Source organism: Balaenoptera ricei, chromosome X, assembly GCF_028023285.1.
Source record: "Balaenoptera ricei isolate mBalRic1 chromosome X, mBalRic1.hap2, whole genome shotgun sequence".
Lineage (NCBI taxonomy): Eukaryota > Metazoa > Chordata > Mammalia > Artiodactyla > Balaenopteridae > Balaenoptera > Balaenoptera ricei.
Genome location: NC_082660.1, coordinates 130,487,259 through 130,510,718, shown reverse-complemented (window position 1 = coordinate 130,510,718; position 23,460 = coordinate 130,487,259). Strand labels below are relative to the sequence as shown.

The 23,460-nt window shown below is 38.1% G+C and overlaps 1 protein-coding gene across 1 annotated transcript in view; it reads right to left on the bottom strand.

The window, feature by feature from the left end:
* Nucleotides 1-23,460, bottom strand: part of LOC132357214 (non-histone chromosomal protein HMG-14-like) — a 51,600-nt gene that overhangs the window by 27,585 nt on the left and 555 nt on the right. The gene's annotated exons all lie outside the window — the stretch shown is intronic.

Genomic DNA, 23,460 nt, shown 5'->3' with positions numbered 1-23,460 from the left:
TACAGGCCAATATCACTGATGAACATAGATGCAAAAATCCTCAACAAAATACTAGCAAACAGAATCCAACAGCACATTAAAAGGATCATACACCATGATCAAGTGGGGTTTATCCCAGGAATGCAAGGATTCTTCAATATACGCAAATCAATCAATGTGATACACCATATTAACAAATTGAAGGAGAAAAACCATATGATCATCTCAATAGATGCAGAGAAAGCTTTCGACAAAATTCAACACCCATTTATGATAAAAGCCCTGCAGAAAGTAGGCATAGAGGGAACTTTCCTCAACATAATAAAGGTCATATATGACAAACCCACAGCCAACATTGTCCTCAATGGTGAAAAAGTGAAACCATTTCCACTAAGATCAGGAACAAGACAAGGTTGCCCACTCTCACCACTATTATTCAACATAGTTTTGGAAGTGTTAGCCACAGCAATCAGAGAAGACAAAGAAATAAAAGGAATCCAAATCGGAAAAGAAGAAGTAAAGCTGTCACTGTTTGCAGATGACATGATATTATACATAGAGAATCCTAAAGATGCTACCAGAAAACTCCTAGAGCTAATCAATGAATTTGGTAAAGTAGCAGGATACAAAATTAATGCACAGAAATCTCTTGCATTTCTATACACTAATGACGAAAAATCTGAAAGTGAAATTAAGAAAACACTCCCGTTTACCATTGCAACAAAAAGAATAAAATATCTAGGAATAAACCTACCTAAGGAGACAAAAGACCTGTATGCAGAAAATTATAAGACACTGATGAAAGAAATTAAAGATGATACAAATAGATGGAGAGATATACCATGTTCCTGGATTGGAAGAATCAACATTGTGAAAATGACTCTACTACCCAAAGCAATCTACAGATTCAATGCAATCCCTATCAAACTACCACTGGCATTTTTCACAGAACTAGAACAAAAAATTTCACAATTTGTATGGAAACACAAAAGACCCCGAATAGCCAAAGCAATCTTGAGAACGAAAAATGGAGCTGGGGGAATCAGGCTCCCTGACTTCAGACTATATTACAAAGCTTCAGTAATCAAGACAGTTTGGTACTGGCACAAAAACAGAAATATAGATCAATGGAACAGGATAGAAAGCCCAGAGATAAACCCACACACATATGGTCACCTTATCTTTGATAAAGGAGGCAAGCATATACAGTGGAGAAAAGACAGCCTCTTCAATAAGTGGTGCTGGGAAAATTGGACAGGTACATGTAAAAGTATGAAATTAGAACACTCCCTGACACCATGCACAAAAATAAACTCAAAATGGATTAAAGACCTAAGTGTAAGGGCAGACACTATCAAACTCTTAGAGGAAAACATAGGCAGAACACTCTATGACATACATCACAGCAAGATTCTTTTTGACCCAGCTCCCAGAGAAATGGAAATAAGAACACAAATAAACAAATGGGACCTAATGAAACTTAAAAGCTTTTGCACAGCAAAGGAAACCATAAACAAGACCAAAAGACAACCATCAGAATGGGAGAAAATATTTGCAAATGAAGCAACTGACAAAGGATTAATCCCCAAGATTTACAAGCAGCTCATGCAGCTCAATAACAAAAAAACGAACAACCCAATCCAAAAATGGGCAGAAGACCTAAATAGACATTTCTCCAAAGAAGATATACAGATGGCCTACAGACACATGAAAGAATGCTCAACATCATTAATCATTAGAGAAATGCAAATCAAAACTACAATGAGATATCATCTCACACCGGTCAGAATGGCCATCATCAAAAAATCTAGAAACAATAAATGCTGGAGAGGGTGTGGAGGAAAGGGAACACTCTTGCACTGTTGGTGGGAATGTAAATTGATACAGCCACTATGGAGAACAGTATGGAGGTTCCTTAAAAAACTAAAAATAGAACTACCATACGACCCAGCAATCCCACTACTGGGCATATACCCTGAGAAAACCATAGGTCAAAAAGAGTCATTTACCAAAATGTTCATTGCAGCTCTATTTACAATAGCCAGGACATGGAAGCAACCTAAATGTCCATCGACAGATGAATGGATAAAGAAGATGTGGCACATATATACAATGGAATATTACTCAGCCATAAAAAGAAATGAAATGGAGGTATTTGTAATGAGGTGGATGGAGTTAGAGTCTGTCATACAGAGTGAAGTAAGTCAGAAAGAGAAAAACAAATACAGTATGCTAACACATATATACGGAATCTAAGGGGAAAAAAAAGGCCATGAAGAACCTAGTGGCAAGACGGGAATAAAGACACAGACCTACTAGAGAATGGACTTGAGGATATGGGGAGGGGGTGGGGTGAGATGTGACAGCGTAAGAGAGTGTCATGGACATATATACACTACCAAATGTAAAATAGATAGCTAGTGGGAAGCAGCCGCATAGCACAGGGAGATCAGCTCGGTGCTTTGTGACCACCTAGAGGGGTGGGATGGGGAGGGTGGGAGGGAGGGAGATGCAAGAGGGAAGAGAAATGGGAACATATTGTATATGTATAACTGATTCACTTTGTTATAAAGCAGAAGCTAACACACCATTGTAAGGCAATTATACTTCAATAAAGATGTTTAAAAAAAAATAAAATAAAAATAAAATAAAATAGTGAAAAAAAAAAAGTAATCTATGGAGTGATCATTTCAGACTTGTTCCCAATAACATTTTACCCAGTCATATTTGCATCAACTGATCATTCTTACCCAAACCATTTATTACTTTGGGGGTTATAAAACAGCACTTTTCTAATTATATTATTCTTTCTACATTTAGTAGCTGGCATTCTTCTGTAAAAATAAAAACAAAAAGAGTTTTCCTCTTTTTTTCTCCTCTCCTCTCCTTTCCTTTTCTTTTAAATATCACCATGGATTTATGAATTTTTCTTAACTCAATGTATTACAAACCATTACCATCGTTATTGTTTTTGATGTTCAAATTATTCCAGACTTAGCCATTGGGTGCCCCTTTGAGTTGGCTCCTGTGTCCTTATGACATGTTCCCATCATTCTTTGGTCATTTTCTTACTTTCTGGTACAGCAAGATACCCAGGCTTATCTTGTACTTGTACTTTACTTGAAATCAGCCATTTCTTCAAGGAAATATGATTCATCTTAGTGAGAAATGATGTATAGAAACAAAGATCTGAGTGCTAGATGTGTTCACTGTTATTGGAGAGTTATTGCTCCTATATCGTTTTGAGCAATGTACAGAGATAAAGGGAAACACACATACACATTATAATCATGAGTTCAGAAGACTTCTTCTAACTACGATGGAGTAGCTTTGTAGCAGACCAATAATCTAACAAGAAAAACTAGTAAATTCATGTTCTCAGAAATACCTTTTGTGAAGGAATTAGAGGGCTACTGAGGCAGCCAGGACTTGAGAGACAAGATCCAGAAAGAAGGGATGCTCATTAAGGTGAGCCTTACTTTCTGCACACTACTTTTCCCTCAGGATATTTTTGGCATGGAGCATGAGACAGAGAAGCCAGCAGATTAGCTTTAGGTCACCTCATGGGTTGAGGAGACTAAAAATGAAGTTTGGAGCTGCCAAGGCAGCTGAATGTTGACAGACCAAGATCCCAGAGAACTAGGAGGACACAGAATAGAATCCAACACTTGGAACCAGTTTTCTTTTAGACGCATTAACAGATCAAGTTGTGCAGAGAATGAGGCTAAGAAGTCAGGTAGAAAGCATCAGCAAAGCAGAGCAAGTTTGTGACAGGCTCACAGTGCTGGGAAGAGCAAAACTGGAATTTATGACCTACCAGGTAGGAGGAACCCTAGCAACCAATCTTGATTCTTAGTTGGAATTCCTAGAGGGCTACACCCTACAAGCGGGGGTTAACCAGAGCTAAACCTGGACATACAAAGATTGCAAACTAGCCTTGAGACAGCAGAGTCCCTAGTTGAATTAAGGTGATCTAATCCTCTGCTGCCTGCCAGAGGAAAAGGGTAGTCCTCTCTGGAGGAAGATAACATGATCAGGAGCCTCTACGATTTCTCATACATAATGTTGAGCATTCAATCAAAATTTACCGGCATACAAATACACAAGACAAGAGAGAAAGAGACAGGATAGAAACAGAAACATAGGTGATGTTGGAGTTACCACACACAGACTTTGAAATAACTGATGAATAGGTTCAAGAAAATATATGGCAACAGAGAGATTTTCACCATATAAGTGGAAAATATAATAAAAAGTCAAAGGTAAAGTCTGGAACAGAAAATAAAATGGTTAAAATTAAGAACTCAGCATATGGGTTTAACAGCAGATTGGGCAAAACTGAAAACATGATTAGTACACTAGAAGATACGTTGGTCGATAATAGCTAGAAAAAAGAATGGAGAGCAAAAAGGATGGGAATTCCTGAAAAAATGTAAGAGAAATTTGAGATATGGTAGGAAAGTCCAATGCAAGTGTAGTTGGCAGACCCAGAAAGAAAAAAGTGAGAGAATGGGTCAGAATCAGCTCTAGAGGAAGTGGACAAATTCCTTGAGAAACACAACTCAATAAATCTGACAGAAGAAGAAAGAGTCCTATATCTATGAAAGACATAAAACCTGTTATTAAAAACCTCCCAACAGAGTAAGGCTATAGGCCTAAATGGCTTCACTGATAAAGCCTTTCAAACACTTGAAGAAGAAATAACATTGATCTTACACAAATACTTCCAGAGATCAGAAAAAAAAGGGAATACTCGCCATCTTATTTTACGAAGCCATCATAACCACGACTTGAAAAAAACATTCTAAGAAATGAAAATTACATAACATGGTAAAAGGGGCAGGAAGAAACTTTGGAAGGTGATGGATATGTCTATGGTATTGGTGGTGATGGTTTCTGGGTACATATTTATCCCCAAATTCATCAAGTTTTATACATTAAATATGTACAGCTTTTTACATGTCAATCATAACTCAATAAAATGGTTTAAAAAAAGAAATAAAAATTGTGTGTGTAAATGAAAAGTGTGTGTGTAAATCTAATCCAGTGATATTTAACAATGATAATACATCTCAACCAAGTGGAGTTTACGGGAAAATCAATTAGTATAATTTACTATATTAGCAGGAAGAGAAGGTAGAAAATTATATGATCACTTCAATAGATGCAGGAAAGGCATTTGATAACACTGAACTCCTACTTGTGGTTTTAAAAAAAAAAACTCTTAGCAAACTTGGAAGAAAAGGGAAATTCCTTAATCTGAATAAATAGTAACTACCCAAAAAAATCACATTGTTAAATTATTTTTAAAATTTCCCCTGAGATCAGGAAAAAGACAAGGATGTCTGCTGACAACACTTCCATTTAACACTGTACTAGAGGTCCTAGACAGTGTAATCAAGCAAGAAAAAGATATACAAGGCATAAGGATTAGAAATGAAGAAATAAAAACTATCATTTGCAGATGACATGATCGCACACATAAGAAATCCAAAAGAATCTACAATGTGAATTAATAAGTGTATTTAACAATGTTGATATAAGATCAAAATATAAAAATCAATTTAATTTTTATAGATCAGGACAAGTTAAGTAGAAAATAGATATTTTTAAAACTTACATTACCAACTAAAAGCCATAAAATACCTAGAAATAAGTCTAACAAAAGATGTATAAGATCGTTACACTGAAAACTAGAAAACACTGTTGAAAGCAATTAAAGAAAACCTAAGTATGCAAACATAGGAAAATACTACATTCATAGGTTAGAGTCTCAATATCGTTAATATGTCAATTGATTTATGGAGTCAATGAAATCCCAATAAAAACTGCAGCAGGTTTGTGATGAAAACTGACAAGCTGATATGGAAATTTGTATGGAAATGCAAAAGACCAAGAATAGCTAAAGCAACCTTAAAGAACAAAGCTGGAGGGCCTAAACAACCAGATATTGAGACCTACTATATAGCTATAAGACAGTGTTGTATGAGGGGAAGGATAAACAGATCAATGGAGCAAAACAATAAGTATAGGAACAAACCACAATTATATGATCACCTGATTTTTATATCCTAAGGATATATCCTTCTGAGATTGTTCACAGTCAAATTTATTTGACTTAATTTTTTCCTCTGTGATTATTGTTATCATTCTAAATCATTTGTTTTTGTATGTATTCAACTTAAGGTTTTTCTTAAATCCCTTTTGACTTTACCTTTTGGATCTGTAAAATATTTACAGAGTTCAAAAGTCAAAACTATATTAAAAGAGTGGAAATAAAATAGCACACTCCTTAATAACCACAGGATCAAAGAAGAAATCACAAACAAAATTATAAAATACTTTGAGATGAATGAAAATGTAAATACAACTTAACAAAACTCACAGGATACAGCTAAAACCCAATGTTTAGATGGAAATGTATAGTTGTGAAGACCTATGTTAAAAGAAAAAAGATTTCAAATCAATAACCTAATCTTCCACCTTAAGAAACAAGAAAAGGAAGTGCAAATTAAACCCAAAGCAGTCAAAAGGAAGGAAATACATATTAGAGCAGAAATGAATAAAATAGAAAGTTGAAAAATAGAGATCAACGACACCATAAAAGTTGGTTCTTGAAACAGATCAACAAAATTGACAAATTTTTAACTACATTGACCAAGCAAAAAAGAGAGAACTCAAACGATTAAGAAATGAAAGAGAGAACATTACTACCAATCTTACAGAAATAAAAAAGGATACAGAAATAAAAACAATACTATGAACAGTTATATGTCAATAACTTAGACAACTTAGATGAAAGGGTTAAATTCCAAGAGAGGAACAAATTAGTGAAACTCAAGAAGAAATAACAAAATCTAAACAGACCTTTTAAAAGTAGAGATTCGATCAGTAGTTTTAAAACTATCCCCAAAGAAAAGCCCAGGTCCAGACGGCTTCACTGGGTTTTACAATCTCTTTCAAACGACATAAGAAGAGGGAACACTTTCCAACTCATTCTGAGGCCATTTTATTCTGGTACCAAAATCAGACATAGACATTACAATAAAGAAAACTAAGCCCATATCCATTATGAATATAGACACAAAAATCTTCAACAAAATACCAAACCCAGCATCACCAAGTGGGACTTACCTCAAGAATGAAAGGTTGGTTCAGCATATGAAAATCAATCAATGTAATACACTATATCAGTAAAGTCAAGGAAAAAACCACATGATCATCTCAATAAACACAGAAAAAGCATTTGACAAAATCTATCTAACACCCTGTCAACAACAACAAACTAGGATTGAAAGGAATCTTCCTCAACCTGACAAAGGGCATCTAGGAAAACTACGAAGCTAATATCATACTTAAAGATGAAAGATTGGATACTTCTCCTAAAGATCAGGAACATATGTTTTCATATCTCTTGAGTATATACCTAGTATATACCTGGAATTGCTGGGTCATATGGTGCTACTATGTTTAACATGTTGAAGAACTATCAAACTAGCAATGTATGAAGGTTCCAACTTCTCCAAATCCTCACCAACATGTGTTATTTTCTTTCCTTTTGACTGTAGCCATACTAGTGGCTGTGAAGCTGTATTACATTCTGGTTTTGAGTTGCATTATCCCTAATGGTTGTTGAGGTTGACCATCTTCTTATGTGTTTAGGTCAATTCTATATCCATAAATACATTATGTCTTAATTCAACACAATCTGCATTAACTGTGCATTTGTCAATGAACTTCAAATGGGAAAAAAATGATCTCTTTTTTTCCAATTATTAAATACATTACCTTAAAAAATACTTTTCTTGATCTCAGTAAACCCCCTCCACCTACCAACTACTGCTTGATTTCTTTGTTCTTCTCTGAAGCAAAATCTCTCAAAAGAGTTGCCTATATCTGCTGTCTCTAATTCCTCTACTTAGTCTTTTTTAAACTCATTCCAAGTAGGCTTTCACTCCTTCCACTCCATCACACTGCTCTCATCAAGGTCTACCATGACCTCCATATTGATAACCCTTCAAGTCTAAGCTCTCATCTTACTGACCTATCAGCAGAATTTGACCATGGATCACACCTTTCTCCTTTCCTCCCCTGACTTCCTGAACACCAAACACTTTGGGTTTCCCTCCTACCTCACTTGACACTCCCAGTCTTCTTTGTTGGTTCTCCTCTTTTTCCCTACATCAGTTTTGGCATAGCCCAGGGATTAGTCTTTGGTCCTCTTCTTTAACTATCTTATTCATTCTATCCATGGCTTTAAATACATGGCTTTAAATTCCCAAATTTTTATCTCCAGCTCTGAATTCCTGACTCAGATGTCCAGCAACCTATTCGACATCTCCACTTGAATATCTAATAATCATCTCAAACTCAACATGGCTAATTCCTGATCATCTGCTCTAACTTGCTCCTCCTACAGCCTTCCCCATATCAGTATTGATAGTAACTCCATCCTTCCAGTTTTTCCTGGATTACTCTTTCTCTTACACCTCACATCCAATCTGTCGGGAAATCCTGTCAACACTTCCTTCAAAGTATCCCCAGAATCAGACCTTCTTAACACCACTTCTCACCTTGCTTCCACACTGATTTGAGCTACCTACATTGCTGCAACAGGTTCATAACTGGTGTCCCTGCTTCTCCTCTTGCCATTTTACAGTCTATTATCAACACAACAACCTAAGCCATTCTATTAAAACACAAGCTAGATCCCATCCCTCCTCTGCTCAAAACCTCACACCAGCTCCCATCTCATGCAGAATGAGAGCCCAAGTCCTCACCATGGCCTACTAGGCCCTATCCGTCTTCTGGCCCCGACCACCACTCTCATCTCCTCGCCTTATACCCCTCCCCTTGCTCTTTGAATCAGCCACACAGGCCTCTTTGCTGTTCTGCAAACATGCCAGGTACATTCCTACCCTGGGGTCTTTGCTCTAGCTGTCCCCTCTGCTGGAATGCACTTCCCTTAGATATCAGCTCAGCCAATTCCTTTACATCCTTCATATCTTTCCTCAAATCTTCCCTGCTCAATGAATTCTACCTTGACTATTCAGTAGTGCAACCTGTGCCTCCCCTCAATGCCACTCTGAACCCCTCTCCTTCTTTTACTCTTTTTCTCTTTTACTCTTTTACTCTTTTTCCACAGTATTTATGACATTCTAACATGCCACATAATTTACTTATTTATTATGCCTACTGTTTCTTCTGTCTTACCCCCCTCCTCACCAGAATGTAAGCTTCTTGATGGCAGGGCTCTTTATTGTGTCCCATAATGCATCCCAAGCACCCAGAACAGTGCCTGGAATATAGTAGGTGCTCAATAAATATATATTGAGTGAATGAACAAATCTGCTCTAGCTCTTCCAGAAAAAGTCACTGCCACTACTGTTCTTGTCCTTGAGAAAATTCTATGCTCAGGATGCTGTCTTCCAGTGCTCTCAACCTGGAGCTTCCATTCAGTCCTCATTGCACTTAATGCTATGTACCAAGGAGAAATAAAGATGCTCTTCTCTCCATAGGACTCCATCCTAGTCTATGGGGCCAGTCAGAGGAACACAGGCACTCTGTTCACTCATTCATCACCAAGATTCTGCCTCCAGGGGTCAGACATAAACCAAAATCCCCCAGGAGCTAGACACAAACCAAACTAGGCCCCATGCCCTAGGTAACAAACCTATGAAAATGGATGTCTAGATATGTCAGAGTCTTAGTTTTTACTCAGATATAAACGTCTGCTACATATAAAATGAGGTGATTGGATGAGAATGTTTGGTCTTTTCTAGTTCTCAATGTTCTTATTGTATTTAAACTTAGCTTAAACAGTTAAGGTCAATTTTCTAATGTACTAATTATTTTAACGCTCATTTCAAATATGATCCTCTACTTTAAAAAACTGTGAGTCAAATTGCCTAAAAACTGTTCTGTGAGCTATTTTATAATGGACATGCATCCCATATCTGTCTATACTAGGTGAAGGACTTGACATTCTGACTGATTCAATTCATTAGGTGATTTTTTCACCCTCCAGCGAATCAACTGGTCATTTGACTGAACTGTCTAAATAAAACAGTTGTAGAAGAATGTTTTAGAAGGCCATTTCTCTAACTGAAGCAAGACACTGTGGCCTATACAAAAGTGAAAATGAATAAGGCTCCTAAGGCTATATTTAGCTTTCTATCGTCTAAGGCATAATTTGGCAAGGCACACAGGTGTCAGTCAGCCCAAACCTCTTCTCCCAGCCTTGGTACTCAACTAAGACAAAGTAGACAGGATATCTGGGGGTCATGTTGGCTTTTCCTGGGAGATGCTAGTCTACATAACCTATTTTTTGTTGTTGCTGTTTCTCTATTTTTTTATAATTCTGAATTTCTGGGGAGTTGCAAAGAGAACAAAGGGGGACCTACATATCCTTCACCCAGTTTTCCCCAATGGTTACATCTCACATAGCTACAGTACAATACCTGAAACTAACATAATATGTAAATCAACTATACTTCAATAAAAACAAACCCAGGAAATTGACATTGGTACAATGTATGTGTATAGTGCAATGTCATTTTATCACATGTGTGGGTTCATTGTTACCATCACTGCCATCCGGATGTGGAACTATTCCATCACCACAAAGATCTCCCTAGTGCTACTCCTTTATACTTACACCCAACCTCCTCCTCTCTACATAACCTATTTTTAACTATTTAAGGAATATACTTCCTCAGGCAAGATTTCCCTATTTTGATGCACGTTTATACCTAAAAACTCCAAGAACAGACCTCCATCATTTTCATGACCAAGAAATCCCTGACACTCATCAAAGCTCTCTTTTGAGCCTGGGCTCACAGATATCAGTTTCCTTAATTAACATAAAAAATCTGAGATAGCACTCCCTCTTGCGAGAACACCAGAATCACAACTAGCTGCTGGACAATCATCGACAGGAAGACACTGGAACTCACCAAAAAAGATACCCCACATCCAAAGACAAAGGAGAAGCCACAGTGAGACAGTAGGAGGGGTGCAATCAGAGTAAAATCAAAGCCCATAACTGGTGGGTGGGTGACTCACAGACTGGCGAACACTTATACCACAGAAGTCCACCCACTGGAGTGAGGGTTCTGAGCCCCACGTCAGGCTTCCCAACCTGGGGGTCTGGCAACGGGAAGAGGAATTCATAGAGAATCAGACTTTGAAGCCAAGTGGGAATTGATTGCAGGACTTCGACAGGACTGTGGGAAACAGAGACCCCACTCTTGGAGGGTGCACACAAAATAGTGTGCGCATCGGGACCCAGGGGAAGGAGCAGTGACCCCGGGGGAGACTGAACCAGACCTACCTGCTAGTGTTAGAAGGTCTCCTGCAGAGGCGGGGGGTGGCTCTGTTTCACCGTGGGGACAAGGACACTGGCAGCAGAAGTTCTGGGAAGTACTCCTGGGCGTGAGCCCTCCCAGAGTCTGTCATTAGCCCCACCAAAGAGCCCAGGTAGGCTCCAGTGTTGGGTTGCCTCAGGCAAAACAACCAACAGGGAGGGAACCCAGCCCCACCCATCAACAGTCAAATGGATTAAAGTTTTACTGAGCTCTGACCACCACAGCAACAGTCAGCTCTACCCACCACCAGAGCCTCCCATCAAGTCTCTTAGTAGCCTCAACCACCAGAGGGCAGACAGCAGAAGAAAGAAAAACTACAATCCTGCAGCCTGTGGAACAAAAACCACATTCACAGAAAACATAGGCAAGATGAAAAGGCAGAGGGCTATATACTAGATGAAGGAACAAGATAAAACCCCAGAAAAACAACTAAATGAAGTGGAGATAGGCAACCTTCCAGAAAAAGAATTCAGAATAAGGATAGTGAAAATGATCCAGGACCTCAGAATAAGAATGGAGGCAAAGATCGAGAAGATGCAAGAAATGTTTAACAAAGACCTAGAAGAATTAAAGAACAAACAAACAGAGATGAACAATACAATAACTGAAATGAAAACTACACTAGAAGGAATCAATAGCAGAATAACTGAGGCAGAAGAACGGATAAGTGACCTGGAAGACAGAATGGTGGAATTCACTGCTGCGGAACAGACTAAAGAAAAAAGAATGAAAAGAAATGAAGACAGCCTAAGAGACCTCTGGGACAACATTAAATGCAACAACATTCACATTATAGGGGTCCCAGAAGGAGAAGAGAGAGAAAGGACCAGAGAAAATATTTGAAGAGATTATAGTCGAAAACTTCCCTAACATGGGAAAGGAAATAGCCACCCAAGTCCAGGAAGCGCAGAGAGTCCCATACAGGATAAACCCAAGGAGAAACAGGCCGAGACACAGAGTAATCAAATTGGCAAAAATTAAAGACAAAGAAAAATTATTGAAAGCAGCAAGGGAAAAACAGCAAATAACATACAAGGGAACTCCCGTAAGGTTAACAGCTGATTTCTCAGCAGAAACTCTACAAGCCAGAAGGGAGTGGCATGATATACTAAAAGTGATGAAAGGGAAGAACCTAAAACCAAGATTACTCTACCCAGCAAGGATCTCATTTAGATTTGATGGAGAAATCAAAAGCTTTACAGACAAGCAAAAGCTAAGAGAATTCAGCACCACCAAACCAGTTCTACAACAAATGCTAAAGGAACTTCTCTAAGTGGGGAACACAAGAGAAGAAAAGGACCTACAAAAACAAACCCAAAACAATTAAGAATATGGTCATAGGAACATACATATCGATAATTACCTTAAACGTGAATGGATTAAATGCTCCAACCAAAAGACACAGGCTTGCTGAATGGATACAAAAACAAGACCCATATATATGCTGTCTACAAGAGACCCACTTCAGACCTAGGGACACATACAGACTGAAAGTGAGGGGATGGAAAAAGATATTCCATGCAAATGGAAATCAAAAGAAAGCTGGAGTAGCTATACTCATATCAGATAAAATAGACTTTAAAATAAAGAATGTTACAAGAGACAAGGAAGGACACTACATAAGGATCAAGGGATCAATCCAAGAAGAAGATATAACAATTATAAATATATATGCACCCAACATAGGAGCACCTCAATACATAAGGCAACTGCTAACAGCTATAAAAGAGGAAATCGACAGTAACACAATAATAGTGGGGGACTTTAACACCTCACTTACACCAATGGACAGATCATCCAAAATGAAAATAAATAAGGAAACAGAAGCTTTAAATGACACAATAGACCAGATAGATTTGATTGATATTTATAGGACATTCCATCCAAAAACAGCAGATTACACTTTCTTCTCAAGTGCGCACAGAACATTCTCCAGGATAGATCACATCTTGGGTCACAAATCAAGCCTCAGTAAATTTAAGAAAACTGAAATCATATCAAGCATCTTTTCTGACCACAACGCTATGAGATTAGAAATGAATTACAGGGAAAAAAACGTGAAAAGCACAAACACATGGAGGCTAAACAATACGTTACTAAATAACCAAGAGATCACTGAAGAAATCAAAGAGGAAATCAAAAAATACCTAGAGACAAATGACAACGAAAACACGATGATCCAAAACCTATGGGATGCAGCAAAAGCAGTTCTAAGAGGGAAGTTTATAGCTATACAAGCCTACCTAAAGAAACAAGAAAAATCTCAAGTAAGCAATCTAACCTTACACCTAAAGGAACTAGAGAAAGAAGAACAAACAAAACCCAAAGTTAGCAGAAGGAAAGAAATCATAAAGATCAGAGCAGAAATAAATGAAATAGAAACAAAGAAAACAATAGCTAAGATCAATAAAACTAAAAGCTGATTCCTTGAGAAGATAAACAAAATTGATAAGCCATTAGCCAGACTCATCAAGAAAAAGAGGGAGAGGACTCAAATCAATAAAATTAGAAATGAAAAAGGAGACGTTACAACAGACAGACACCGCAGAAATACAAAGCATCCTAAGAGACTACTACAAGCAACTCTATGCCAATAAAATGGACAACCTGGAAGAAGTGGACAAATTCTTAGAAAGGTATAACCTTCCAAGACTGAACCAGGAAGAAACAGAAAATATGAACAGACCAATCACAAGAAATGAAATTGAAACTGTGATTAAAAATCTTCCAACAAACAAAAGTCCAGGACCAGATGGCTTCACAGGTGAATTCTATCAAACATTTAGAGAAGAGCTAACACCCATCCTTCTCAAACTCTTCCAAAAAGTTGCAGAGGAAGGAACACTCCCAAACTCATTCTATGAGGCCACCATCACCCTGATACCAAAACCAGACAAAGATACTACAAAAAAAGAAAATTACAGACCAATATCACTGATGAACATAGATGCAAAAATCCTCAACAAAATACTAGCAAACAGAATCCAACAACACATTAAACGGATCATACACCACGATCAAGTGGGATTTACCCCAGGGATGCAAGGATTCTTCAATATACGCAAATCAATCAATGTGATACACCATATTAACAAATTGAAGAATAAAAACCACATGATCATCTCAATAGATGCAGAAAAAGCTTTTGACAAAATTCAACACCCATTTATGATAAAAACTCTCCAGAAAGTGGGCATAGAGGGAACCTACCTCAACATAATAAAGGCCATATACGACAAACCCACAGCAAACATCATTCTCAACGGTGAAAAACTGGAAGCATTTCCTCTAAGATCAGGAACAAGATAAGGATGTCCACTCTCACCACTATTATTCAACATAGGTTTGGAAGTCCTAGCCATGGCAATCAGAGAAGAAAAAGAAATAAAAGGAATACAAATTGGAAAAGAAGAAGTAAAACTGTCACTGTTTGCAGATGACATGACACTATACATAGAGAATCCTAAAAATGCCACCAGAAAACTACTAGAGCTAACTGATGAATTTGGTAAAGCTGCAGGATACAAAATTAATGCACAGAAATCTCTTGCATTCCTATACACTAATGATGAAAAATCTGAAAGAGAAATTATGGGAACACTCCCATTTACCATTGCAACAAAAAGAATAAAATACCTAGGAATAAACCTACCTAGGGAAACAAAAGACCTGTATGCAGAAAACTATAAGACACTGATGAAAGAAATTAAAGGTGATACCAACAGATGGAGAGATATACCATGTTCTTGGATTGGAAGAATCAATATTGTGAAAATGACTATACTACCCAAAGCAATCTACAGATTCAATGCAATCCCTATCAAATTACCAATGGCATTTTTTACGAAACTAGAACAAATCATCTTAAAATTTGTATGGAGACACAAAAGACCCCGAATAGCCAAAGCAGTCTTGAGGGAAAAACACGGAGCTGGAGGAATCAGACTCCCTGACTTCAGACTATACTACAAAGCTACAGTAATCAAGACAATATGGTACTGGCACAAAAACAGAAACATAGATCAATGGAACAAGATAGAAAGCCCAGAGATAAACCCATGCACCTATGGTCAACTAATCTATGACAAAGGAGGCAAAGATATACAATGGAGAAAAGACAGTCTCTTCAATAAGTGGTGTTGGGAAAACTGGACAGCTACATGTAAAAGAATGAAATTAGAACACTCCCTAACACCATACACAAAAATAAACTCAAAATGGATTCGAGACCTAAATGTAAGACCGGACACTATAAAACTCTTAGAGGAAAACATAGGAAGAACACTCTTTGACATAAATCACAGCAAGATCTTTTTTGATCCACCTCCAACAGTAATGGAAATAAAAACAAAAATAAACAAATGGGACCTAATGAAACTTCAAAGCTTTTGCACAGCAAAGGAAACCGTAAACAAGACGAAAAGACAACCCTCAGAATGGGAGAAAATATTTGCAAACGAATCAACGGACAAAGGATTAATCTCCAAAATATATAAACAGCTCATTCAGCTCAATATTAAAGAAACAAACAACCCAATCCAAAAATGGGCAGAAGACCTAAATAGACATTTCTCCAAAGAAGACATACAGATGGCCAAGAAGCACGTGAAAAGATGCTCGACATCACTAATTATTAGAGAAATGCAAATCAAAACTACAATGAGGTATCACCTCACACCAGTTAGAATGGGCATCATCAGAAAATCTACAAACAACAAATGCTGGAGAGGGTGCGGAGAAAAGGGAACCCTCTTGCGTGCTGGTGGGAATGTAAATTGATACAGCCACTATGGAGAACAGTATGGAGGTTCCTTTAAAAACTAAAAATAGAATTACCATATGATCCAGCAATCCCACTACTGGGCATATACCCAGAGAAAACCATAATTCAAAAAGACACATGCACCCCAATGTTCATTGCAGCACTATCTACAATAGCCAGGTCATGGAAGCAACCTAAATGCCCATCGACAGAGGAATGGATAAAGAAGTTGTGGTACATATATACAATGGAATGTTACTCAGCCATAAAAAGGAACGAAATTGGGTCATTTTTTGAGACGTGGATGGATGTAGAGACTGTCATACAGAGTGAAGTAAGTCAGAAAGAGAAAAACAAATATCGTATATTAACGCATGTATGTGGAACCTAGAAAAATGGTACAGATGAACCGGTTTGCAGGGCAGAAGTTGAGACACAGATGTAGAGAACAGACATATGGACACCAAGGGGGGAAAACTGCGGTGGGGTGGGGATGGCTGTGTGCTGAATTGGGCAATTGGGATTGACATGTATACACTGATGTGTATAAAACTGATGACTAATAAGAATCTGCAGTATTAAAAAAAAAAACAAAACAACTAATAGTAAACTTTCATTGGGTTATTTGTATGGAAATATGTTAATATAAATGTTTCAGACATTACATGAAATTTCTAAAAATCTTATATGTTCTGGTATAATGTTATAAGTCATAATTCTAGTTATTACTTTAAAATGTTTTTCTCAGAAATAACTAAATTTCCTTGTCAACTGCAAAAAAATTTCATAGAAATAAACACACACATGCACACACACACACACACACACACACACACAGCTGGGGAAATCTAAGATCGGTAATTGTATCAATGTGAATATCCTGGTTGTGATAACTGTACCATACTTTTGATGTTACCACTGGGGGAAGCTGAGTAAAGAGGGGATATATCTGTATTATTTTTTCAAGTCCATATGAATCTACAATTATCTCAAAATGTTAACAACAACAACAACAAAAAGAAAATCTGAGATATATCAGAGCCTTTCTAGGGATATTTAACATTCAAACACATTTTAGTTAACTTATTCTATTCTTGCCCTGGTTAAAGCATGGGTTTTTAAAAATCCCCTTGGTAAGTGATTGTTTAAAATGCCTGCTCCAGTGATCTAATTACATGCTCAATAAGACAATGTAATCTGGATCCAGGGCTCTGAGGAATAACATTTGATCACTTTCTCCAATGAGAGGAGTCACACTGTGAAAAAACAAAAAAGAGCTATGGTTTGTATATGGTTTGTATATGTATAAATACAAACCGTCTCACTACAATGGAAGCATTCCCCCTGTGTTACCTCTCCCAATCTTCACCACTTTTCTTCTCCTACCCTACCATCCTTCCCCCTGTCCAGCTGCTCATCCTATAAGATTTCTTTTCCCTCCATCCAGAGTAATCTCCTCTGAGATTGAAGTCAATTCTATCTGCAGAAGTTTTGCTAGCTATCTCAAAAATTTTCAAAGATACGAATACATGACATATTTTTACAGTAAAAATAGTACCCAACTATAGAGTTGTGTAGTCTGCTTTTTTCACTCTGCACATGAACATTTTCTCATGTCATTAAACATTTCATTATTCTTAAAGGCTTAATAAGGAAAATTCTGGCAAAAGTACACATTGAGCTGATGTGGATCCATACCTTATGCTAAAGTTATCTAGAAATGCTGGATAAACTGTAATACCCAAACAAATTTAAATACATAGCCTAGCTATGTATTTAAATACATGAGGGAAATACATGAGGGGTCATGAGGGAAGAAAGAAATCAGAGCCAGAACTACAGTGCCTACCTCAGGTTTAGCATGGAAAGTCCTGCATCCAGGGAAATCCCTCAGTCCTGGGCAACCTGGACAGTGGCCATCCTTGCCCAGAGCAATAAGTAAGAGGAAGCTGACATACAATGGATCTGTAGGCATATCAGGCCTGATAAGGACTCTAGGGGCTAGATCCAGTACTCCTAAGACTCTCTTATTAGTCCCAATTATTTGTAGATTTTCTTGAATTGTCTATGCAAATGATAATATTTGTATGCAAATAACGGTGGTTGCCTTTTAGTCATTACAAGTAATTTGTTTCTATTATACGATTCTTTGGCTAGGCCCTCTAGTATTATGTTAAATAGCAGCTGTGATATCAGGCATCATTGCCCTGTTCTTGACCTCAAAGGGAATGCCTCTAAACTTTCTCCACTAAGTATGTTTATTTTAGTTTACTTTCATAAGGTTAGGGGAGTTCCCTTCTATTCCTAGTTTGCTAAGAGTTTTTAAAATCATAAATGGGTGTTGATATTTATCAACTGCTTTCTTCTTTACCTTTTCAGAAAATCATAACATTTTTCTCCTTCAGCCCATTAATGTGATTCTATTCCTCTGCATTCCAGCACTGAAACATCCTTGCACTCCTGGAACAAAGCCTACTTAATACATTGTTGGATTCAGTACACACACACACACACTTGTGGGATTTTTGTATCCATGTCCTGAAGTTAAACTGGCCTCTAATATTCTTACCTTGCACTATCTTCTTCTGGCTGTGCTATCTACAACACACTAGCTTCATAAAAGTGATAGACAGCTTTTTCTGTTATTCTTTTTTTAAAATTATTTATTTATTTATTTTTTGGCTGCGTTGTGTCTTCGTTGCTGTGCGCGGGCTTTCTTTAGTTGCGGCAAGCAGGGGCTACTCTTCGTTGCAGTGTGCAGGCTTTTCATTGCGGTGGCTTCTCTTGTTGCGGAGCATGGGTTCCAGGCGCGCGGGCTTCAGTAGTTGTGGCGCACAGGCTTTGTTGCTCCACAGCATGTGGGATCTTCCTGGACCAGGGCTTGAACCCATGTCCCCTGCATTGGCAGGCGGATGTTTAACCACTGTGCCACCAGGGGAGCCCCTGTTATTCTACTTTCTGAAACAATTTGTGTAAGATTGGAGGTATCTGTTCTTAAAATTTTAGTAATATTCACCTAAAAATTTGGGGTCTGACCTGGGGGGCAATGAAGGAAATGTAAAGAGTGCAACTAGAAGCCTTTAGCCTAACCACTCTGGCCTCTGCAGGCCCTGGGCATCTCCCACATTTCCCTTCATATACTGATTCTGCCCAAAGGCCTTTGAAAGGTTTTTAGTTGACACTGAGTTCCATTAACTTCCCTATCACTTTTTTGGCACTGACAGGGGTGAAGGTGGGGGAGGGATCCATATACGATAACTTGGTTTGCCATATGTCACAACTATTCCCCAAGGTGTACCTGGGTGTGCAACCTGTGCAGTCACACAAGGTCCAATTCCTAGAACAGCCCTGTGCTTGGCTTAATGCTCTGTCATCACCATCTTGAAATTCTTAGTAATTTTGAACATGGAGCCCTGCATTTGCATTTTGCACTAGGCCTCACACATGCTATAGCCAGTCCTGCTATTCCTGGATATCTTTTGAGTTTCACCTCTCCTACCCTGAAATTATAACCCATGTACAGCTACGTTTTCTTAGCAAGTCTCTGAGATCTGGGGCAGGCAGAAGCTAACTTGGATGGTCCACATATTACAGCTAATATGTAAGGCTCTAAATTCAGCCTGGCAATTCCACAGTAGGTATTATCAGTTTCCCAGTCCTCCTAAGGGAAAGTTGTGCATCATTTAGACCATAAATAGAAAAGAAATAGTCACAAAATGCCATAATGAATAAAATGTGCCTTTATTACACTAAAGAGAAGCCCTTATTTTATGGAGAGCTTCCATTGTCTGTGACGGTGACATTCAAGAGAGAGCTTGTCCTCATTTTCCAAGTGACTGAACTTTACATCTATACAGATTCTTCATTTTTTATTTTGTGGTTGTGCTGCACAGCATGCAGGATCTTAGTTCCCCGACCAGGGATCGAACCTGTGCCCCCTGCAGTGGAAGCGCAGAGTCAACCACTGGACCGCCAGGGGAGTCCCTCTAACCAGATTCTTTACCAACTTCTGGTTGGCCAGGGATTCAGGTTTAAGATCTTTGACCATTTGGTGATTTTTGGTTTAAACTCTCAATGCCCATGGAGTTTGGGAGAATGTCTATCACCTCTGGTTTTAAAGCAGTCACGCTAATCAGTTTCAGTTCAGGCTCTGCATCAGAGGTACTTCTCACTTAACTAGCATCTTTTCATTTGGAACAGATATGGTAATGGCTTGAGGGAAATGACTCTGTGACTGTTAAGGTTTGCATGTTAGTGACATGCTTATGATCCATCTCTTTGTAGGGCTTGATCATCTGTGTCAGACACGACTTAGTAGTGCATTAGGCACTGGGGTTGGAGACAGCACTATGAACCTTATTTCCTTCCCACTCTTGTGAGGGTCCCTTTGGCTTTTAATGTTTAATAATAACAACCCTCAACTGCTACAACTTTTCATCTCTGCTTCAGCATTTATCTTTAATTGTTGCCACTCTATGCTCACATTCTTTCCCCTCCCATTACCCGCTTAGTGGTAATCTCTGTCAGTGTACCCTGCAACTCAGCTTCTAATTTGTTAAACAGGGAACAGTTGCAGATGTTCCTCTCTACTGCTTTCGGAGTACTGTTTGTTTCAGACTATGCTTATCTTCTGCATAGACTGCAGCAGCTTTTGCTAAAATCTCAATCTTATATTCTAAAGTATTTGTTTCCTTATGCAGTTGTCTTATTACTTATTTCTACCCAGAGAATTTTTTTGGTTGTTCTTTTTCATTTAGTTTTCCCTGAAGGCAGTTCTTAAAATTTAGAGAAGCAGTATTAGATTCTTGGGGAATAGCCTTAAAAGCAACCACTTGTTTTACTGAACTCTGGTGATCATTCGTTGTACGGTTTGACTTTTTTTTTTCTAAGATTTCGGTTCACCTTGGAAGTACCTGTTCATCATATCAAAAATGAAGAACACCACAAAAACATCTGTTTCTAATCCAATCATCCAATAGGTATTTTATTTGTTGCACACTATGTGCCAGACACTGTCCTAGGCACTTGGGATGCATCACTGAACAAAACACATAAAAATCCCTGCCCTCCACAAAAACAGAAACATAGATCAATGGAACAGGATAGAAAGCCCAGAGATAAACCCATGCACATATGGTCACCTTATCTTTGATAAAGGAGGCAAGCATAGACAGTGGAGAAAAGACAGCCTCTTCAATAAGTGGTGCTGGGAAAACTGGACAGCTACATGTAAAAGAATGAAATTAGAACACTCCATAACACCATACACAGAAATAAACTGAAAATGGGTTAAAGACCTAAATGTAAGGCCAGACACTATACAACTCTTAGAGGAAAACATAGGCAGAACCCTCTATGACATAAATCACAGCAAGATCCTTTTTGACCCAGCTCCTAGAGAAATGGAAATAAAAACAAAAATAAACAAATGGGACCTAATGAAACTTAAAAGCTTTTGCACAGCAAAGGAAACCATAAACAAGACGAAAAGACAACCCTCAGAATGGGAGAAAATATTTGCAAACGAAGCAACTGACAAAGGATTAATCTCCAAAATTTACAAGCAGCTCATGCAGCTCAATAACAAAAAAACAAACAATCCAATCCAAAAATGGGCAGAAGACCTAAATAGACATTTCTCCAAAGAAGATATACAGATTGCCAACAAACACATGAAAGAATGCTCAACATCATTAATCATTAGAGAAATGCAAATCAAAACTACAATGAGGTATCACCTCATACCATCAGAACGGCCATCATCAAAAAATCTACAAACAATAAATGCTGGAGAGGGTGTGGAGAAAAGGGAACCCTCTTGCACTGTTGGTGGGAATGTAAATTGATACAGCCACTATGGAGAACAGTATGGAGGTTCCTTAAAATACTAAAAATAGAACTACTGTATGACCCAGCAATCCCACTACTGGGCATATACCCTGAGAAAACCATAATTCAGAAAGAGTCATGTACCAAAATGTTCATTGCAGCTCTATTTACAATAGCCAGGACATGGAAGCAACCTAAGTGTCCATCATCGGATGAATGGATAAAGAAGATGTGGCACATATATACAATGGAATATTACTCAGCCATAAAAAGAAACGAAATGGAGTTATTTGTAGTGAGGTGGATGGAGTTAGAGTCTGTCATACAGAGTGAAGAAAGTCTGAAAGAGAAAAACAAATATAGTATGCTATCACATATATATGGAATCTAAGGGGAAAAAAAAAGGTCATGAAGAACCTAGTGGCAAGACGGGAATAAAGACACAGACCTACTAGAGAATGGACTTGAGGATATGGGGAGGGGAAAGGGTAAGATGTGACAAAGTGAGAGAGTGGCATGGACATATATACACTACCAAACGTAAAATAGCTAGCTAGTGGGAAGCAGCCGCATAGCACAGGGAGATCAGCTCGGTGCTTTGTGACCACCTAGAGGGGTGGGATAGGGAGGGTGGGAGGGAGGGAGATGCAAGAGGGAAGAGATATGGGAACATATGTATATGTATAACTGATTCACTTTGTTATAAAGCAGAAACTAACACACCATTGTAAAGCAGTTATACTCCAATAAAGATGTTAAAAAAAAAATCCCTGCCCTCAGAGAGTTTATATTCTGGCAGGAGAAGGCAAATAATAAACAATAAGCATAATAAATGACTAAATTATATAGTATATTCACAGGTGATAAATGCTATGGAAGAAACAGAGCAGGGCAAGGTGGAGATCAGGAGGGCAAGTTGAAACTTCCCTACCTCCCCAGCCTTTATACTCAATGTTCCATCTACTCTCCTATCTTGAAAAAAATTATTCTCCCCATTCTGTACTACCAATGAATCACTGTACCATTATTTCTCTGATTCCTTTCACAGTCAAATTTCTTCAACAAGTTGTCTACACTCTCTGCTTTCTCTTTCTCACTTCCCAGTTCCTCTGCAACTCAAAGTTATCTAGTTTCTGCTCCTACTTCTTCACTGAAACTGCTATTGCCAAAGTCACCCTTCACTTCCATGTTACCAAATCCAGTGGAAATGAATCCAAATTTTGATACTTTTGAGCACTCCTTCCTTCTTGAAACGTGCCACCCTCTTGGATTTCATTATATTGCTCTCTCCTGCTTACCCTCCTACTTCTCAGTCTCCACTGACAGCTACACTACTTCTGACCATCCTTTACATGCTTGTGATGCTTGTGTTCCTCTGGATTCTATTCCAGTCCCTTCTTTTTTTTCTTATTCTTTCTGGTTGGAATCAATCATTCACTGTGATTTCAATTACCATCTATATACTGATGACTCTAAACTCTTATATCCAACCAGACCTTTCTCCTGAGGTCCAGAATCATATAT